The following is a 22,019-nucleotide window of genomic DNA, read 5'->3' as shown; positions in this document are numbered from 1 at the left end:
GGACCCCCGTTGGCACACACGCCCAGGAGCCCTGCTCTAGGGCACATCCCTGCTTCCAGGCTCTTGGCAGTTTAATTTCAGAACACTCTCTTGTCCACTTATCACTTGCAACGTGGCAGCTCTCTGGGACACTGACTCTGCTCTGGGAATGGCGTTCACTGACAGACAGGGGGAAGAAGATGGAGGGCACCACAAGCAGTTGTGTTTGTCCCTTTTCAGGGACCCTTGGCCCTCGGATCCTCTGTGGTGTTAACGTGAGCCCTCATTCCCATGCACTCAGAACCCCAGGATGACGGAGGAAGGCCCAAGTTCACTTCACCTAGGAGGCAGCCTGAATTCAGTGGACACATATTTAAAAAGTAAGATTTAAAAAAATTCTTTCTCAACTTATAATCAAGTATAAAGAAGATATGAGCCCTTAAATTACTCCTGGAAACCCAAGGTCTTTCAAACATTGCTCAGGATACAGCAGTTTCGTAATATATAGAGTCTAGTAATTGCTCACATTATTAAGGTTTTTAAATAAAGGTAAGTATGTGTTAAAATATTTAAAATTAATGAAAAGAGCTTGCATTTTTAAAATGTCCAAACACAAATGAAACTTAAGAGGCGTCTTAAGACTTAAGTTTTTTTGAAAGGATGGTTTTTGAGCAGCATAAATACTTTCCTGGAAGATAAAAAGCCCGGGTGCACTGAATTCAACCCATGAGAGAATGAGAAACAGTCCTCAATGTGGCAAGCATATGTGACGCCTAGATTTGTGTCTGTTCTGCCCACGTGTGCAACCAGGAGCTTCCACGTGCCAAGGTCGCCTGGAGAGGAAACGTATGTACGGGGGTTACCGGGCGCATCACATAGGCCTTCTGCTCGGGGGCTTCTGCCTCTGTGAGAAGAAAGGCCACAGATCGATAGCGCTAGGGTCAGTAGCAACATTCTAATACACAGGGAACAAAAGAGCAAATAAAACGTATTTTTTTTTTTTTAAAAAAGCATCTTCAGTATGATGGAAACAAAACAGAATACAGCTCTAGACATGGGGAAAATGTGAAATCAGTGACCAAGTATCAGCTCATATGTGCTATGTTTTAAATATTTTCCTATCAGCTATTAAACGCTAAAGGCTGAAGGGTGACAGCTGTCGAGGATGGATTCCAATCCCGACCCTGGGACAGCCTGGCTGTGTGACCGAGCGAACAATGGGGGCCGGCGCGATGCGGCTGTGCAGCACCACACCGAGCCAGGGCGCAGCTGTCAGCAAGGTCAGCAAAGATCGGCAGCGTGGAGGACGCGTGAGCTCAAGATTCGGAGACTCCTCCTGGCCGCAGTGCCCTCTCCAGTGAGCCCCCGGGCACAGCCAGTCTCCCCGTCCTGGGGTCTACACAGCCCGAGACCTGGCCTGCTCCCCACCCCTCCTTGGTGTGCTATCCTGACTTCTCTTTCTCTTTAGTTTGAGAAATTTAAAAAATCATCAGTACAAAAATCATGAAAGACCTCAATTTCTATTAAAATTGTCCTAGTTGCCCTCAGATTTTTATTAAACATAGGAAACATTAGTATAAAACTAAGGCCCCTCTCCTCCTCTACTCCCTAGAAGGTGCACACGTGGACCCCTACAGGAGCCTGACTGACACACTGCTGTGCACACAGGCCCCCACAGCACACGCGCACAGAACTGCCCGGCCTTTCCGCGAGCCCCAGACACCAGGCCCCGGCACCATCCTCGTCAGCCTGCAGCTCAAGAGGCCCTCACGTAGCTGCTGGTGTGCTCACGAATCCTCCCCACACCTTTCCACCCCTTGACCTCACGCACCTGTTTGCTCTTCCTTCAAACTCTGATCAGGTAAGGATTTTGGCTTCTTTGTTTTGGGGGCACCCTATACTTCCCTGTGGTACTCAGCAGAGCGTAAAGCACCCGCCTCACTTTATTAAAGTAGTCCTTGCCCATGCGCGCTCCCGAGGACAGTGCATTCAACAGCGCCTGGTCTCTGCAGAGGGATTCTTACAAAACCACCAGAAGAGCAACCAGGCTCTATGGGCGCTGGGCCACAGATTAAGAAGACAGACAGCCCTACTCTGAACATCCCCTAGCCTTCCTACCCCCACCAGCAGCCTTCACGCTCCCTGCTGCTAAGATTCACTCCTGTTTACCATTAGCAAGTCAACTACTTTCTGAAAAGCTGACCATCATTTAGATTTCAATACCTCCCAGAGAAATTTACTTCCCAAAATGTATATTTAGGTGACCTCCCTGTTCAGCCACTAGAAATACTCCAACATCCTCCAATTTCACTCAGAAGAAAATTAAGACGCTTTACTCTGGTCCCCAAAGGCCGAACAGGAAATATCTCCCCAGGCCCCCTATCTCATCTAATACTTTTCTCCCTGACAGACAAACCCACCACAGTGATCTCTTCCAAATTCTACTGGGTGACTGAGGAGTGGGAAAACCCCCAAATACCACCACTTCCTTCCCCGGTTGCGCTAGGCCACCTCCCAGTAAGGGACATTGACAAGTCTGGCGAGAAGAGGGATCAGAACCCACGAAATGCCGCTGCCCTGCTCCATGGAGGCCTTGCTCCTTGCAGCGCACAGCCCACAGCCAGCGCTTGCTTAGCACTCAGCCCCTCAGGTCCTGCCCCACACCCGCCAACGACAGGGAATGATCCGTAAGGTCCCTGGGTGGTACAAGGTGGTTATTTTCAGAGATACTGCACAGAGTCACTCCAGCACAAAAGCACCACCAAATGTGAGAGCTGACACTAACAAGAGAACTTGTTTCTTACCTGACGCAACAATGGTGCTCGCCCGCAGTGTATTTTCTAGGCTGAGACTCTCATGAATGGGTGGGTCGCAGTCTTCCTGTTCACAGAGAAGGGGAAAAATGGCAAGTTAGAAACTTTTTTTACTTCAGATATCAGCAGTGATAAAACAAGCATACAAGCTGGATTCAGTGAATGAGCAGTGAAATGGCACTGCAGAATAAAGGTGAAAAATGGGAATTTAGACAGAGGCTCCTGGGAAGAGGGCAGAGCAGGGAGCACCAGGAATCTCTGCCCACCGGGCAATGACCACACGGCAGAATCTGTCTGATGGGACTATTTGGGGACTGTGGAGTCGGCTGAAGGCTTGCGGCTGTCCAGGAGAAGTAGTCAGTTTTGGTCTCTTCTAGCTCCCAGCACAGAGCAGCTACCCAGCCGTGCGGCAGGCAGCTGTGCACGTGTTTCTGGGGCAGCCTGCAGACGCCAGGTGGGCAAGAAGCACCCCGTCCTCCAAAGAGCAGGAGTCTAAGCTCTGACCACTGCCGGCTGCTTCTGATCACACAGGTGCAGACACAGACCCTGGCGGCCCTTGCTGTCGGCCCACCAGCTCCAGTGACTCCAAGGGCATTGGAAGGGCGAGGGCCCCCTTGTCCCCCTTCTGGGAGCCAGACATTAAACACTAGAACATTCTAATACAACTGCATATATGGAAAAAAACACAAAGTGACTGTGGGTGCCCAAGAAAAAGCTCAGAAAAGACCTGAAAAGACATTAAATGTACACCTCAGACTGATAACCCGGCACAGAGACAGTCTATAATCATAAAAAATAAGTAAATCAACAAATAAATATAATGACTAAAACCCCAGCAAGCCCGGAAGAAGGGTGAGAATGGACTTCCAGAGGTACATCACTATACTAAAAACAAAGTGTTCAATAACAAGGCATTAAAAACAAAACAACAACAAAAAAAGTATGGCCCATTTATTTATTTTTTTTTAAGATTTTATTTATTTGAGAGAGTGAGAAAGAGCATGAGAGAAGAGAGGGTCAGAGGGAGAAGCAGACTCCCCACTGAGCAGGGAGCCACATGTGGGACTCGATCCAGGGACTCTGGGATCATGACCTGAGCTGAAGGCAGTCGCTTAACCAACTGGGCCACCCAGGCGCCTAGTATGGCCCATTTAAAGGAACACTGTAAATCAACAGAAACAACCCCTGAAAAAGACCTGATGTCAGATATACGAGACAAAGACTTTAAAAGGAAAGTATTAAGGATGTTTAAAGAAATGAAGATGTGGAGAATGCCAAGAAAACAATGTGTGAACGAAACGTAAATATGAATAGACAGAAAACCTAAACAGAAAGCAGAAGAAAGTCAAGAGCTGAAAATTACGATGACTGAAATGAAAATTCCCCTAAAGAGATTCAAGGCAGATCTAACCACGCAGAAGAATCAGCAAACCTGAACACGGAACAACGGAAATGACCAAGTCTGGGAAACAGAATGAAAACAGGTGGAGGAAAATTTAAAAGGTCTGAGGGAGTGCAGGACACCAAGGTACAAACCAATATAGGTATTGTGGGAGTCCCAGAAGTGGAAGACAGAATGAAAAGGGCAGAGAGAACATGTGAAGAAGTAATGGATGAAAACACCCCAAATCTGATGAAAGACATGCATGTAAACAGTGAAGAAGCTCAAGCAAATCCAAGGAAGATGAACTCAAAGAGACCCACATAGAGACACATTATCATAAAAGTTTTAAAAGACAAAGACAAGGGCGCCCAGGTGGCTCAGTCATTAGGTGTCTGACTTTTGTTTCGGCTTAGGTCATGACCTCAGGGTTGTGAGACTGACCCCCACACTGGACTCCACGATCGGCGCAGAGTCTGCTTGAGACTCTCATTCTCCCTCCGTCCCTCCCCGCCACGTATTCTCTATCTCTTTCTCGAAAATAAATAAATAGGGCAGCACTATTTTTAATTTTTTGAGGCACCTCCACACTGTTTTCCAAAGTGGCTGTACCAACTTGCATTCCCACCCACAGTGTAAGAGGGTTCCCTGTCTCCACAACCTCTCCAACATTTGTTGTTTCTTGCCTTGTCCATGTTTGCCATTCTAACTGGTGTAAGGTGGTATCTCAATGTGGTTTTGACTTGAATTTCCCTGATGGCTAATGATGATGAACATTTTTTCATGGGTCTGTTAGCCATTTGTATGTCTTCTTCAGAGAAGTGTCTGTTCATGTCTATTGCCCATTTTTTTGACTTATTTGTTTTTTGGGTGTCAAGTTTGAGAAGTTCTTTATAGATCTTGGAAATCAGCGCTTTGTCTGTAGTGTCATTTGCAAATATCTTCTCCCATTCTGTGGGTTGCCTCTTTGTTTTGTTGACTGTTTCCTTTGCTGTGCAGAAGCTTTTTATCTTGATGAAGTCCCAATAGTTCATTTTTGCTTCTGTTTCACTAGCCTTTGGAGATGTATCTTGAAAGAAGTTGCTGTGGTCAATGGCAAAGAGGTTACTGCCTATGTTCTCCTCTAGGATTTTGATGGATTCCCGTCTCACATTAGCTACCCTATGACCCAGCAATTGCACTTCTGGGTATTTACCCCAAAGACACAGATGTATTGAAAAGAAGGGCCACATGCACCCCAATGTTCATAGCAGCAATGTCCACAATAGCCAAACTGTGGAAAGAGCCGAGATGCCCTTCAACGGATGAATGGATAAAGAAGATGTGGTATATATACACAATGGAATATTATGCAGCCATCAGAAAGGATGAATACCCAACTTTTACATCAACTTGGATGGGACTGGAGGAGATTACGCTATGTGAAATAAGTCAAGCAGAGAAAGTCAATTATCATATGGTCTCACTTATTTGTGGAACGTAAGGAACAGCAGGGAGGACGTTAGGAGAAGGAAGGGAAAAATGAAGGGGGGTGGATATCAGAGGGAGAGACGAACCATGAGAGATTATGGACTCTGAGAAACAAACTGAGGTTCTAGAGGGGAGGGGGGTGGGGGGATGGGTTAGCCCGGTGATGGGTATTAAGGAGGGCACATACTGCATGGAGCACTGGGTGTTATACGAAAACAATGAATCGTGGATCACTACCTCAAAAACTAATGATGTACTGTATGGTGACTAACATAACATAATAAAATAAAATAAAATTTTAAAAAATTAAATAAATAAATCTTTAAAAAAAAAAGACAAAAAGAGAATCTTGAAAGCAGTATGAAAGAAGCAAACCATCACATACAAGGAATTCCCAATAAGGTTCTATGCAGATTTTTCATTAGAAATAGTGGAGACCAGAAGGCAGTGTGCTGATACAAAGTGCTCAAATGAACAAACACCCATGTCAGCCAAGAATCCCATATCCAGCAAACTGTCCTTCAAAAATATGGGTAAAATCAAGATATTCCCAGACAAACAAAAGCTTAGAGAGTATGTGTCCCACTAGACCTTTCCTGCAAGAACTGTTCAAGGGAGTCCTGCAGGTAAAAGAAGAGGGTACAATAACTCGAAACTACATGGGGAAATAAAGATCTCAAGAACGGTGACAATACAGGCAATTATAAAGGCAAATATTATTGTAGCAATGGTTTGTAACTGCACTTTTTGTTCTCTACATGACTTAAAAGAATAATATATAAAACCTAGTATTGTTGTAATTTTGGTTTGTAACTCCAAATCTTGTTTTCTACATGAAGAGGCTGGGTGCATTTAAAAGAACTATTCGTTTACATTTTTAGTCACAGACCGTATAAAGATGTAATTGTGTGAAATCAGCAAACAAAAGGGGTGGGGACAGAGCTATAAAGGAGCACAACCTTTGTATGTTACTGAACTTAAGTTGGTATAAAATCAAATTAGAGTGTTATATCTTTAGAATGTTAAATGTAATTCCCATGGTAACCGCAAAGAAAACAGCTATAGAATATGCACAAAAGGAAAAGAGAAATTTAAACATTTCCCTACAAAAACCAACTAAACACAATAGAAGACAGTAATGTAGGAAATGAGGGACAAAAAATATATATATATAAGGCACACAAAAAATTGAACAATGACAGAAGTTAAGTCCCTTCTTTTCAGTAATTACTTCAAGTATCAACGGATTAAACTCAACCATCAAAAGACAGATTGGCACAATGGATAAAAATACATGATCCAACTATATACTGTCTACATGCTGAGACTCACTTTAGATCCAAAGACACAAAGAAGTTGCAAGTGAAAGTACAGGAAGAGCTATTCCATGAGAATAGTAAGCAAAAGTGAGCAGGTGTGGCTACACTAATATCAGCAAATTAAATGTGAAACCAAAAAAGGTTATAAGAGACATTATATATTAATTAAATGTTCAATAAGGCAGGAAGATATGATTATAAACAACTGTGCATCTAATGAAAACCTGTAAAAATATACGAAGCAAAAACTGATAGAACTTAAGGGAGAAATAGCTCAATAGTAATAGAGACCTTAATATTCCACTCACAATTATGGCTAGAACAACCAGACAGAAGTAAGCAAAGAGAAAACTTGGCAAAATAAGCCAACTAGATCTAACAGACATGCAGAACATTCCACCCAAAAACAGCATACACATTCTTCTCAAGTGCACACGGGACATTTCCCAGGACAGACCTTATGTTACAAATGAAGCTCCAACAGATCATCATACAAAGTATCTACTCCAACCACAATGAGATAAAGAGAGAAATCAATAACAGAAAATTCACAGAACTGTGGAAATTCAACAACTTTTAAACAACCAATGGATTACAAAGAAATCACAAAGGAAATTAAAAGATACTTAGAGACAAATGATAAAAAACTTGGGAGGGCGCCAGCTTTGGCCTTAGCCAGCGAGCGGCGGAGGATGGAAAGCAGCGACGAGGCGGCGGTCGAGAAGTGCCGCGTCCACTTGCGCCCCGGCATGCTGCACCTTCTGCCCTGCGAGGTTCTGGTTAACGGGCCCGCCCCGGTGGAGCGCTTCTTCACCCCAGCCATCCGGCAGGGTACCGATGGACTCGAAGTGTCGTTTCGGGGCCGCAGCCTACGGGGCGAGGAGGTGGTGGTGCCGCCCGGCCTCGAGGGATACGTGATGGTGATGGAAGAGAAGGGAGAGGTGCTGGGGAAGGACTTCTCGGAGGGTTCGTCGAACCTGCGAGAGGAGCAGGAGCTGGCGGCACCCCCAGAGGCGCTGGAGCGGGACTTTGACCGATTTATCGGAGCCACCGCCAGTTTCAGTCGCTTCACGCTGTGGGGCCTGGAGACCATCCCCGGTCCGGATGCCAAAGTGCGCGGGGCCCTCACCTGGCCCGGTCTGGCTGCAGCGATTCACGCACAGGTGACTGAGGACTGAGAACTGGAACTTGACATTGAAAGCCACCGGTTCCTCCACCCCAATAAACCAGCTCTTCCTTCTGGAACCACTCACTGATTCCATCACCCCCAATAAACACGCTCTTCACAGCAAAAAAAAAAAAAAAAAAAAAAAACAAAACTTGGGAGGTGCAACATAAGTGGTGCTAAGGGGGAAATTTGAAGCTATAAAATATGCTTATATTAAAAAAGAGGACAGATCTCAAATCGATGACGTAACTTTACAACTATGGAACTAGAAAAAGAAGACTAAACTAAACCTAAAGCCAGCTGAAGGAAGGAAAAAATAAAGATTAGAGCAAAGATAAATGAAATAAAGAACAGAAAAACAATTTTAAAAGTGAATGAAAGCAAAAGTTCATTCTTTGAAAACATCAACAAAACTGGCAAACCTGTAGCTAGTTGGACTGAGAAAAAAACAAAAAAGAAGACTCAAATTACTAAATTCAGAAACCAAAGTGGGAAAATATTACACTTCAACGGAAATAAAAAGGATTAAAAGAGAATACATTAGTACCCATGTGGCAAGAAATTGGATGAATGGATGAATTTCTAGAAACACAAAACCTACTAAGAGTAATCATGAAGAAATAGAAAATCTGAATAGACCTATATCTAGTTAAGAGACTGAATCAATCATAAAAAATCTGACAGAGAAAAGCCCTGGGTCCAATGACTTCACTGGTGAAATCTACCAAAAATGTAAAGAAAGACTAACATCAATCCTTCTCAAACTTTCAAAAAATTAGAGAAGGGACATCTCCTAACTCACTCTATAAACCCAGCACAACCCTGATACCAAAGCCAGACACAGACATGACAAGAAAAATAAAGATCAACATTCTTTATGATCACTGATGCAAACAAAAATCTTGTAATACTAGCGAACAGAATTTAGCAAAACATTAAAAGGATTATACACGATGACCAAGCAAAATGCAAGGTTGGTTCAACATGTAAGCCAATCAATGTAATACATTATATTAACAGAATGAAGAAAAAAATCCACATGATCATCTCAACTGATGCAGAAAATGCAAATATTCAATACGCTTTTGTGATTGAGGGGAAAAAAGCAAAAGCATTCAATGAAACTAGGAAAAGAAGGGAACTACAGGGGGGTCTGGGTGGCTCAGTAGGTTAAGCGCCTGCCTTCAGCTCAGGTCATGATCCCAGGGTCCTGGGATCGAGTCCTACATTGGGCTCCCTGCTCAGCGGGGAGCCTGCTGCTCCCTCTCTCACTGCCCCTCCCCCTGCTTATGCTCGCTCTGTCAAATAATTTAAATAAAACCTTAAAAACAAAAGCGGGGGGGGGAACTACATCAACATAAATACAAGCCATACATGAAAAGCCCACAGTGAGCATCATACCAGATGGTGAAAGACTGAAACCTTTTTTTTTGGTCAGGATGCCCACTTTCACTATGTCTATTCAGCTTAGAACATAGTACTGGAAGTTCTCGCTACAGGAATTATGAAAGAAAAAGAAATAAAAGCCACGTTATTGGGAAGGAATAAGTAAAATTACTTGTTTGCAGATATGATCTTGTATGTAAAAAACACTGAAGATTCCACAAGAAGATTGACCTAACAAATGAATTCAGCAAAGCAGCAGGTCACACAGTCAACATACAAATATCAGCTGCATTTCAGGGGCGCCTAGGTGGGGTAGTTAAGCATCAGTTAAGTGTCCAACTCTTGGTTTCAGCTCAGGTCATGATCTCAGGGTAGTGGGATCAAGCCCTGTGTCTGGCCCTGGGCTCAGTGTGGCGTCTGCTTGAGACTCTCTCTCCCTCTCCTTCTGCACCCCCCCAAAAATAAATGAATAAATCTTAAAAAAAAAAATCAGCTGCATTTCTACACACTACCAATGAACAATCTGAAAAGGAAATTATAAGAACAATTCCACCTAGCTTCAAAAATAATAAAATATTTAGGAATTAACTTGAAAGACTTGTACAATAAAAACTGCAAAACTGATGAAAGTAAAGACATAAATAAATGGAAACACATCCCATATTCATGGATTGGAAGACTTAATATTGTTACAATGTCAAGAATACCCAGAGTGACCCACAGATTCAATGCAATCCTTTATCAAAATCCCAATGACATTTTCTGCAGAAATAGAAAAACCCTCTTAAAATTCATATGGAATTGCAAGGGATCCCAACATCAAAAACAATCTTGGAGGAACAAAAGAACAAAACTGGAAGAATCATACTTGATTTTAAAATTTACTACAAATCTACAGTAATCAGAACGGTGTGGTGCTGGCATAAAGACAAACATACAGACCAGTGGAATAAAATGAAGAGCCCAGAAACAAACACTTGCATAGATGGTTAAAATAATTTTTGATGAGGGTGCCAAGACCTTCCACCGGAGAAAAGAGTCTTTCAATAAATTCAATAAATAAATGATACCAGTGCAAAACTGGTATCCACATGCAAAACAATAAAGTTACCCTTCCCTAATACCACATATAAAAATAACTAAAAATGTACCAAAAACCTAAATGTAAGTCTTACGACAACAAAACCCTTAGAAGAAAACATCGGATAAAAGCTTCATGAAACTGAATCTGGTAGTGATTTCTTGGATGTGACACCAAAGGCAGAGGCAGCAAGAGAAAGAACAGACAAATCGAACTTCATGAAATTTTTAAATTGTGTGCATCAAAAGACACTATCCAGAGTAAAAAGACAACCCAAAGAATGGGAGAAAATATCTGCAAATCATAGATCTGACAAGGGATTAACATCCAGAATATAAAGAGAACCCGTGAAACTCATCACCACCACCAAAAAAACATTCAAAAATGGGAAAATGACTCAAATAGACATTTCTCCAAAGATATATAAATGGCCAAAAAGACATGAAAAGATGCTCAAGATCACTAATCATTGGGGAAGAGCAAATCAAAAGCCCAATGAGGTCCCACTTCACACCACACACTCATGAGGATGGCAATGCTCAGAACAGGAGGAAACAGAGGATGTGGAGAAATGGGACCCCTGTGCGCTACTGGTGGGAAGGTAAAATGGGGCAGCCGCTGTGGGAAACGGTAGGGTGGGTCCCCCAAAAGTTGAAAACGGAATTATGATTTGATCCAGAAATTCCACTTGTGGGTATAGACCCCCCCAAAATGGAAAGGAGGGTCTCGAAGAGATATTTGTACCTCCAAGTTCGTAGCAGAATTATCCCCAGGAGCGACCACATGGAAGCAACCCAGTGTCCGTGGATGGTTGGATGGATGGATGGATAGAGGCAGAATGTGGCCTATCCATCTAATGGAATATTACCGAGTCTACTGCACCTGCTACAACACAAATGATCCTCGAGGGCCTGGTGCCGAGTAAAACAAGCCAATCCCAGTAAGACAAACACTGCATGATTCTAGTTACATGAGGTACTTAGCCAAAAAAATCTCAGAGACAGAAAGGAGAATGGTGCGTGCCAAGGGCTGCAGGGAGCAGGTAGGGGGAGTGAGTCTTTCATCGGGACAGAGTTTCAGTTTTATGATGTGAATGGTGGTGATTCCTGCGCAACATAATGAACATATTTACGGCCACTGCACTATACACTTAAAAAGGTTTACGATGGTAAATTTTATGTTATGTGTATTTTACCATAACAAAATGAAAAAAATTACAAAACATACGGGAATACTTAAAAAAATGAAATTATAAGTGGAAAGAATGCCTTTAATCAATTCTTTTTAAGATATTTAACTTTAATATAAATAATTTCAAATTTGCATTAAACCACTACATGTTCTATTTCTTTCAGGCAGCAAACTAAAATTTTATCTTCCAATATGTAACTTAATAACAACCACAGCCCTCCTGGAAAAGTATAAAATATTATCACAGATAAATTATAAATTAACCCATCAACCTCTACTTAGTGGCTATTGTAGAATATTGCATCCTCGCCTTTTGCTAAGGAGAAGGGTTATGTTTTTCAAATACATATATTCACGGGAGAAAAAAGTCTATCTGTGAACATTTTAAAACGAATACATATCTGTATCTATCTCTATAAAGGCGACATTTGTATTTTATTTTTCTTTAAAATTATTATTATACTAGACATTTTTCATTTAAAAAAAGCTCAGAGGTAAGCTGTATGTTAGGAACTACTGTGTACAGATCTCAAGCACGGCCATAAGTCATTATCACAATAACAATAACGCACACTCTGGTTTTATCTTTACATTATAATGCGTATGTTTAAACACAAAAATATTTCAAATCCGGGAACTTTTCGCCTTGATCTGAAGACATGGTCTATACAGCATTCTTGCCATTTTGATTATGGAGTGTTTCTAGAATAGAGAATTACAAAAGCCCAGAGCCTTGCCCCTGGAAGTATCCCAGGAAAGATTTCAAGCGTGGTGGCATATTGCCTTTATGTGTCTGAGGTACCAAACCTTCACTGTCCCGAGTGGCATGAGTCTCTCTTCTATAATGCCACCTCCATGGAGAATTGTATTTTAAGATCAGAGAAGTAAAAGTAACTTGGGAAGGAGGAAACAAACTGAAATTTTCAAACATGTGTGTATGAAACAGAGGTTTGTGCTCCTGGTGTTTTCTTTCCGTTCACTCATCAAACCATTTTTTTAAAAGATTTTATTTATGAGAGAGAGAGAGAGAGAGAGAGAGCACAAGCAGGGTAAAGGACAGAGGGAGAAGCAGGTTCCCCGCTGAGCAGGGAGCCTGATGTGGGACTCGATCCTGGGACTCTGGGACCATGACCTGAGCCGAAGGCCGACCCCCTTAACCGACTGAGCCACCCAGGCGACCCTCATCCAGTTGTTTTCAATGATATAAATTCTGGCCGTTTTGCTAATTACTTGGAAGACACTTGCTAGATATTTGGTTCTCTGATTTATTTGTGAGGTACAACATCTAAACCAATCCTGACAAGTTGCCACAATATTTCCCCTAGTATTGCAAATATTGATCAGGTGAAACACTGTAATTTAAATTGAATTCAAGGGAAGGGCTTGGCACACAGCGGCCTCGTGGACATGGGACAGCAGGACCAGCCGCTGCTCAGCCTCTTGCATTCCAAGCACTGGACAGTCAGCAGTTAAGTCCTCGGACCACAGCCATCTAGAGCCCTCGCGAGGCCGTCAGAGAGCCCTAAAAAGAAAGCTACCACTCGACAGATAAGACAGGCTTCGTCATTTGACTGCGATGCCATTCAGTGTTCAAAACACAGGTGGGTGCTGTTCCTTGAAATACAACCCATTTTAGGAAGAGAGAGGGGTATATAATGTAAATGTGCTTAGGGTACGTCCTGTGGGAAGAGGAGAGTTCATTCTACTCTTTCCAGTACGCACTCGGTTCCTAGGCAGAGCCCACAGCCCATGTTAGAGGCTGGGGCCGGGAGGAGAGCTGAGCGCGCCTTTCACCGCAGTTGTCCCTGGTCTAGTGCAAGAGCCAAAAAGGGACACACACAGTGACACACAGTGCGCCACCGGCGCACGCACGGACGGGCAGGAGCCCAACGGTAGCAAAGAACAGAACAGAAAAGGAAGTCTTCTGAGTATCAGTTCTTAAACTGGGTCTAAGATCCAGGAGCTCCGCAGACGGCCCTTGATGAAAGGGATCTGTGGACCACGGCCCCCGTGTACGGCCAAAGCTCTGCTTCTGGAGACACACTCACTTTCTTTTTCATCTTACAGTCACTCTGAAGTTACTTCTTCAAATATAGTTTCTCAAGTAAAATCTGTTCTACACTTTGCTGCATTTAGTAGGTGTAGCTGGAAAAACCTATTGATAATTACATAACGGCATCAATATACAAAATACTATGGAAAAGTATTTTTTAAGAAAAAAAAAACATCAGGCTTCCACGATCCCACTAAAAATGTGTTTCTGAGAAACAACTTGGAAGAGTCAGAAGAGTCACACTAGAGTTTACGTCAGAAGGAGAAAGACTGTCCCACTTCGGAGCACTTGTAACCACTTCAGTTTATACAGCTTCACAGCAATGGTGACCACAGCCTTACAAATGTTCAAACACAGCCGGCCTCTGACGGAGCTCCCGCACAGCAGCCCGCGTACCGTCATGAGCGTCTTTACCACACGGGACGGTATGCAAGTACTGTGCTTGTGCGCTCGATTCTTCCACAGGAAAATGCCCGGGAAGGGAGCTGCCACTTGGTCCCTCTGTGTAGAACCAAAGCAGCTGTTCAAAGCAGAGGTAACAATCACCTGAGAAATAAATCCTCCAAGAAAACGGAGTTCCCCTTTGACTTTTATGATTTTACAGAACAAAGCATCAACATTCAAAAGAGGAGTATGTGGCCTCTCTGCATCAACTGTTTTGTACTTGAATTTATTTATAGCTGAACTAAAATGTCTAACTTCTGATCCATTGAGAGATGGTCTTAGAATCCAACCCTGAAAGACACTGTTGGATAGAGAACAACGTATGTACACTCACTCCTATTTCCCAAATATGGTCCACATGGCTTATCTTTCAATTATATGTTAATCTAGGAGTTACAGCCACAACCTAGCAAATGGAGTATATAATTTGGATAAAACCTGCCAGTTGTTGACTCACACACTTATCATTTAAAGTATGAAACAGGGGCGCCTGGGTGGCTCAGTCGCTTAAGCGGCTGCCTTTGGCTCAGGTCATGATCCCAGGGTCCTGGGATCGAGCCCCACATCGGGCTCCCTGCTCAGCGGTGAGCCTGCTTCTCCCTCTCCCACTCCCCCTGCTTGTGTTCCTGCTCTCGCTCTCTCTCTGTAAATAAATAAATAAAATCTTTAAAAAAAATAAAAAAAAAAGTATGAAACAAATAAAATGATTCTCTAATGTGAACTCTGAATTATCTTCATGTATCGTGGCAATTTCCATGCTTCTCTCCCCCCGACCCAGACTGTGAGCTATGTAACTATGGTGTTGACCTAGATCTTCTGAGCACCAAGTGCAGAGCAGGCACCCATATTTGCCCAGTAATTGAAGAAATCAAAGAGTAGAAACACGTGGAGCCCCCCCTCTACTCTCCAGCACCCCTTATCTTTGCACTCCACGGGAAGCCAGCAGTCGGCTGTTATTCTAAGCTGTCCTAATCCGTGGCATGCCTTTGAAGCACTCCTTTGAGGCACAACCTGCCTGTAGCTGCCCATCAACAAGTGACCACAAAAGTACAAATGAGTACAATTTTGAGTTTGAAACTCTTCCTAGGGGTCCCTACATATGGACATCTAAACATTACCTATGCACACATACCCTTTAGTACATTTCCCACTGTGTCAAACTCCAAGAAAATAAGGCATTAAAAAATAGACATGGGGCAGCTGGATGGTCCAGTCGATTAAGCATCCGACTCTTGATTTCAGCTCAGGTCATGATCTCAGGGCCGTGAGATCAAGCCCCGTGTCAGGCTCTGCACTCAGCAGGGAGTCTGCTTGAGATTCTTTCCCTCTCCTTCTGCTCTTCCCCCCACCACCCCACTTGTGCTCTCTCTCTCTCGCTCATTCTGTAAAATAAATAAAATCTTTTAAAATATGTAAATTTTGTCAGTCTTTCCATTATTATAAGGCTTTCTAAACTGCAAATAAAAGGTTCAATACAATTTCATTTTAGAAACTTAAGTTGGTTCTCCCATTACTTTTCTACAACTATTTAATCATGTGAATTCATTCTGTCTATTTCTAGCACAATTACGTACTGAAGAACACACAATATCTATGCAGATTCTTTTCAATTCTGTAATAACAATGAGGGACTTTAAACATTAAACTTTTTCTAATATTCAGAAAATTATTGTAAAAGATAGCTCTTTACCAATCTCATAGAGTACAGAATAAAGATTGGGAAGATGGGTAAGAAATTATCTCTAAGTCACTTTGTCTCTCGGTTTCCTTCTCCTTAATGTTACACGGTTTGCAAAGATGAAATTTGCTCTGGGGAGGGAGAAAGCAAAATGTCACCACATGAAGCTGTTTTCACAATAGTGCACCCCTCTTAACAAACAACAGAGATCTGCTTTTTAGAAAGGATAGAGTATTTTGATTGGAAAAGACCTGAACAATGATGAGTGTGCTATGGTTTGCAGAAGAAATGACAGCAGAAAGTACATATAAAGAACATTAAATGGGAAGGCAATGTTAAAGGCCTAGGAACACTGATAGTATTTCAAACTGGCTACAGTTTTAAACTCTAAACTTCAGGGAGAGTTGCTAGGTCCTGAACAATAAGCAAATCAATTCTATCAATAATAACATGGATCATTTCTATCACTCGGGATGTCATGCAGTGAGCAGTTGGGGTTACCCTGACATTATAGGGTAAGCAGCGGACAGTATTCACAATGTGCATAATTAGATGCTGCTCAGGCAACAGAATACATAATACGTGAATTGCCACAGGACACCTGAATTAATTCGCTCTGATTCTTATTTAATTACTTAGGCTGATATACACTATGTTTTCTCTCCCTTGTAGTTCATACTCTAGAAAAGGAATATATGCAGATGTCACTTCTTTAAACGCTCACTTAATACTGGTGATTTCCACTTTCCAGTTAGAAAACCAGTTATTTAGCATGGTTTTTCCTTTCCTCCTTTTTGAAAGATGTACACAAAAAATAAAGCTTTTTCTCCTAAAATAATCCGGAATTCACTATGAATGTATTTAAAAGGAGTGAAATAAAATCTTGTCAGAAACACTAAATGGAGGCCACGAAAGGCCAGGACTGTTCCCATCAAGAACATGCGGTAACTCACACGAGCTAAATAGAAGTTCAGAGAACTACAAAGCCGCCCTCAGATCCAAATCCGGAGAGAAAATCCTTGTGCCCTCTCCTGGCTCTGGAGGTGACTGTGCCATGTGGGGTCCTTTTCCTCACCACAGAAACTGGAGCTCACAGTGTTTTCTTTCTCCCCTGTGTGCTGCGTGCACGAGCTACAGGCAGCCCGAGCTACCTGCACCTGACCCGTACGGTTTGGGGACGCAGTGGGACGGGAGCAAATTCAGGTGACTGCCTTCATCCCAAGCAAACCGGAAGTCTAGAGGACTCTTTTACGTACACCAATATTACAATCTCTCTTCTAAGCTGAAAATCCTTAAATGGCCTCATCCTTCTTCTGACAAGACCTTCAGGAAGGAGCCTGGCTACCCTTCCCCCACATCTGCACGCTCACTCACATACAGTCTCACACGCTCGGCCATGCACACAGGTCACGCACTGTCCCATGCTCAGTCACGCACTGTGTGAACTGCGCTTTGCAGCCTGGCTGTGTTCAGCCAAACTCTTGCTCCCTCGCACTGATTTCAGGGGGATTCCACACATTGTCTAGCAGACATTTCCAACTCTTAGCAAGTGATAAGCAATATAAATCTGTGAAACAGAAAGGAAGTAAGCAAATATTATTCCAAAATATTAACAGTGGCTAAGTTAATAACTTTTTTTTTTTAATTTTATGCATTTTTTTGACAGAAGAAAGATTTGAGAGCGCACAAGCAGGGGGAGTGGCAGAGGCAGAAGGAGAAGCTGAGCAGGGAGCCTGATGTGAGGCTCAATCCCAGGACCCTGGGATCATGGCCTGAGCCAAAAGCAGACACTCAACTGACTGAGCCACCCAGGCGCCCCTAAGTTAATAACTCTTACCGTACTAAGGAAGCCCTTTGGAAAGGCTTTTTCTCAAATAATGCTAAATTGTCTTTAATTAGAAGATGCTTTCTTCATAAATATTTTTACAAAAACACATAAAAGATCTCGGTATTCTCTCCAGACCTCATTATGCACTGCCTCGTCTCCCTCATCTGTTTCCATGAACACCTTGAACATACTGTTACTGAAGCACTCGTAAAAATAAAGTTACAAAGCAATGGCCAATGACTATCTCCTCCACAGGCATCCTCATTTTTACATCCCCATAATTTCCTCATTATCTGGCATTAGCAAGTGCTTTCTCAAATGATGACAACTGCTCACTAATCCTGGTACGTGAACAAGAGGGAAACGAAGCACACTATACCAACAGAAATCTGCAGCAATTAAAAGTAAACTATAGACATATACTAGAACCCCTTAAGGATTATATATATATTTTTAAAAGATTTTATTTATTTGACAGAGAGAGACACGGCGAGAGAGGGAACATAAGCAGGGGGAGTGGGAGAGGGAGAAGCAGGCCTCCTGCTGAGCGGGGAGCCCGATGTGGGGCTCGATCCCAGGACCCTGGGACTGTGACCTGAGCCGAAGGCAGACGCTTAACGACTGAGCCACCCGGGTGCCCCCACAAACTCCTTAAGTATTATGAAGCATTTATAATATCAGCTGTTAAAATCAAAAGTTACTGAGTCCTCCAAATCTGATTGGGGAGTCACTGGGGAGAAGGGACTTCAAGCTATAGCAAAACACCATGATCGTGCAAAGAATCAAATGAAGCACACACGGGTACATGAGCAGATGCACAGCCATCCAGTCAATACAAACCAGGAAACAATGTGGGTATCACAGTCTATTAAATCCTATCCAAACTCACACTGAACTAGTGAAAGTACTTCATCTTACTGGCTCGTAATATTTTCAGGGAGAAGGACTTTCTCCAGAGTAAATATGCTGAACAAAAACACTGTACTGAGTATATCCCACAGAGACCGGATGTGGGAAAATTTAAGAACTTGAAACATTGTCTAGGCTTTTCCTTTTCAGTTCAAAGCTTCTGTTCTCATTTATTCAAATTTAAGGTTTGCTGTTTTTAACATATATACACAATGAATATATTTGTATTTAACAAAAGATTTAACTTACCCTGGTAAATGTGCCTTCAAAACTATGAATATCCAGTTGTGGCTTCTGGGCATACACATAAGCACTGACTGAAAAAAGGTCCTGGAATACAGAATATCTGAATTAATTACATTATAATTAGACAAAATTACTTGGAAATTTTTCAATCACCAACTAATATTTTTCATATGTTATGTACCAAAAGCGATGGTTGGTTTTCCTATACTTTGTGTGCCAACACTAGGTTAGGATGGAGGATAACTAAGGGAAATAATTTTTAAGCTCAACAGAGGTGTGGCAATTTCTCTTGGTTCTAAAAGACTACTACTTAATGATAGGTGTATGTCGAGCACTTGGGAGTTGCTCAAAAGCTCCATGTCGCCTGGGGCTGTCCCAGATTCCAAGTTTAAAGGTGGAAATATACTTCGTGGAGTTCTGTCATACTGTGTATGAGTACTCAGGAGTTACATGGGTACCCAAGAATTTAGTGGGATTTAAATAATCCTCACAATTCCGCATAAGTTCTATAAAACAATTTAGCGAATTCCTAAATTTACTTGCATGATTTTCTTCTAACACCTACTGCATTTGCCATAAACAGCTGACTTCCTTGAAGCTATGAACATATTGCATTTCTCCCATGTGCCTGAAGCACATCCCCACGATCTATATTTATAAAATTGTATGGGAAGGCTTTAACTATTCACACATCACAGCAACTTTCCCAGAACTAGCTCTGAAGTAGAAAAAAGTCGTTTAGATTACCCGACTCACAGGCAACAGGTAAATGCTTAAACAGTAAGTCTCTGGACATGACACTGAAGCACCTTATTTTAAGGCAATTTATAAAAGTACATCTGTTGATTTATAAATTTTAGTTTTTAAAACTCTATATAATTTTATTAAAATAATGTTATAATAGGTGAAAATGTATTGATAACAAATTTTACTTTTTTAATGGTGCATGATTATGTTTACCAGGAGATCACAAAGAATTTATAGTACCAAAAAGTTCCTTGCCTGTATGGACTTTAACCACCAACACCCACACAGGATTCTGACTGTACTGCCTACTAGACAGCCCAAGGGCGAGTGACTTCCCATTTCTTCTGTGTGGTGATCCCACACATCCTAACGTGACCAGCGTGTAACTGACATTAGGAGACAAAACTCCAAAGCACACAGGTAGGAAGCATCCCTGAGCTCACAGAGGGAGGATGCAAATGATCATGTGGATGTAGAGTGACCTACTAAATTTGTTATAATCTAAATATGCTCCTGTATTTTTCAAACTGATTCATGTGGACACAAGTAATATTCTTAGTGGGTGAGTTACATCCACAAATGGAGATGATACTGGAGCCTTTCAGAGTAAACTATCAGAAGTCTTTCAGTTCTTGGGATTTCAGTTGTTTTAAAATATATATATCTATTCTTAATTGGCTATCAGAAAGCTGGACAAGTACAATGCTATACGGAAGTTTCAGAAATCTGTCCTTATTACAGGCCTGAAATTTAAACAAGACCCACATCAGCTAGGAGGGAAAGAACCCCAGCCCGCTGTGTCCCCATGCTCCTCGCCAGGGCTGCTGCCTGCCTGCCCTCAGGACCCTGAAGCCACAGTGCCCTGGCCCATGCGCTGCCCGCATTTCCAGTCTCCCTGCTGCCCTCTGAAGGAAGACTAGGATTCCTTTTCCGTTTCATTAATAATCTACGCGTTAACAACGGGCATCACGTACACCTGAAGATACCTGAAGGCATTCGGGGTCTGTTGAGTCCAGGGTTCCAGATGATGGGACTTCCAGGCCATGCTGTGAGAGCTGTGCTAAGACGCAGCATCAGCCCTGCTCCAAGGAGGGCTTGAAGATACCTAAAGGTACTCAACTGGAAAACGAAAAGAGACTTCTAAGTTTAAGGTAAATTCTGTAATACAAATGCAGGTTTGATACAACAATCTAGCAACTACTGAAAAAACGAATGGAAAAAGAGAAAACGAGCCACTCACACAAGAACTCGTCAGACTCAAGCTCACTGCACAGCAAGGTAAAAGGTGTGGATGGAGGGCCAAGCTGGTGTCTGAACAGGGTGGGCTTCCCAATGTGTCCTGAGAACGAGGCACCCCCCTCCCCCATCTCCACCGTCCCCTCAAGCCCTCCTTGGAGCAGGGCTGATGCTGCGTCTTAGCACAGCTCTCCCAGCATGGCCTGGAAGTCCCATCATCTGGAACCCTGGACTCAACAGACCCCAAATGCCTGCACTTGACTCTAAGCTGGACCCTACGTGGTCTCCCAGGGCTGTTTCAAGCATGGCACGATCAGCGCCAAGCTGAATCGAGGAACAGGCTCGCAAACAGAGCTGGGACCTGCAACAAGTGCAAGAATTCCCAACCCCTGGAGGGAAATGAACCATTCAAACAACCCGGATGCTGGCTGGGCCATCTGGTTTCCCTGAGCTGCCCACGATCAAGGGCCCATGCTCTGATGGGCCATATGAAATCAAGATGCTAGGGGCACCAACTTGTGACCCCTGCCCAAAGCTGCAAGAGGGAGGTCCATCCCATGCTGGTGACCCTCCACAGCCCCATCTGTCTCGGGAGTGTCTGGCTGATGTTAACTTGTGCTTGGCATTCCAGATCAGCTGCAGTTTGCAACAGTGGACCACGAGCCTGAACCCACTTCCCTCACCTCCCCCTGTATGCACCTGAGAGTAAGGTAGTTTGATTAGTAAGTGCCACTGCCCCAGAAAGTACATGATGTCTGTGGGCCATTCCCCAGATAAATGATGGGGACAAAAGCGGTGGTGGGGTATGTAAAGCCATTTTGAAATGGTTTGAAGATTCAGATTTCCTCTTGACCAATTCCTAAACATGATGTGTCTTCAGGATTAAGTTGTATAAAAGTATTTTCCTGTATGGGGAACCTGGGTGGCTCAGTCTCTTAAGAGTCTGACTCTTGATTTTGGCTCAGGTCATGATCTCAGGTCATCAGGCTGCTTAAGATTCTCTCTCCTTCTCCCTCTGCCCCTCTGCCTCCACCCACCCCCCCGACACTATCTCTCTTTCTCTAAAGAAAAAAATAATTTCATGTAAAAA

The 22,019-nt window shown here is 42.9% G+C and overlaps 1 protein-coding gene and 1 pseudogene across 1 annotated transcript in view; one reads left to right on the top strand and one right to left on the bottom strand.

The window, feature by feature from the left end:
• The window catches only part of LOC148161592 (putative phospholipid-transporting ATPase IIB), an 88,237-nt gene extending 67,433 nt beyond the window's left edge, over window positions 1–20,804 (bottom strand). Inside the window, exons 1-3 of the mRNA XM_088020723.1 lie at window positions 20,680–20,804; window positions 18,950–19,030; window positions 2,784–2,859 (exon numbers count right to left, since the gene is read on the bottom strand). The gene's annotated coding sequence lies outside the window, so the exon portion shown is untranslated. The remainder of the gene's footprint in view (window positions 1–2,783; window positions 2,860–18,949; window positions 19,031–20,679) is intronic.
• LOC148161593 (ribonuclease H2 subunit C pseudogene) lies at window positions 7,627–8,186 on the top strand (annotated as a pseudogene).
• Window positions 20,805–22,019: the final 1,215 nt, after the last annotated feature.

The sequence above is a fragment of the Eumetopias jubatus genome, unplaced genomic scaffold (genome assembly GCF_037043125.1).
Source record: "Eumetopias jubatus isolate StellerSeaLion01/CBP00866 unplaced genomic scaffold, mEumJub1_p1.0 scaffold_122, whole genome shotgun sequence".
NCBI classification, from domain to species: domain Eukaryota; kingdom Metazoa; phylum Chordata; class Mammalia; order Carnivora; family Otariidae; genus Eumetopias; species Eumetopias jubatus.
The sequence above is the reverse complement of the archived record's forward strand: the minus strand, read 5'-3'. Positions and strand labels throughout refer to the sequence as shown.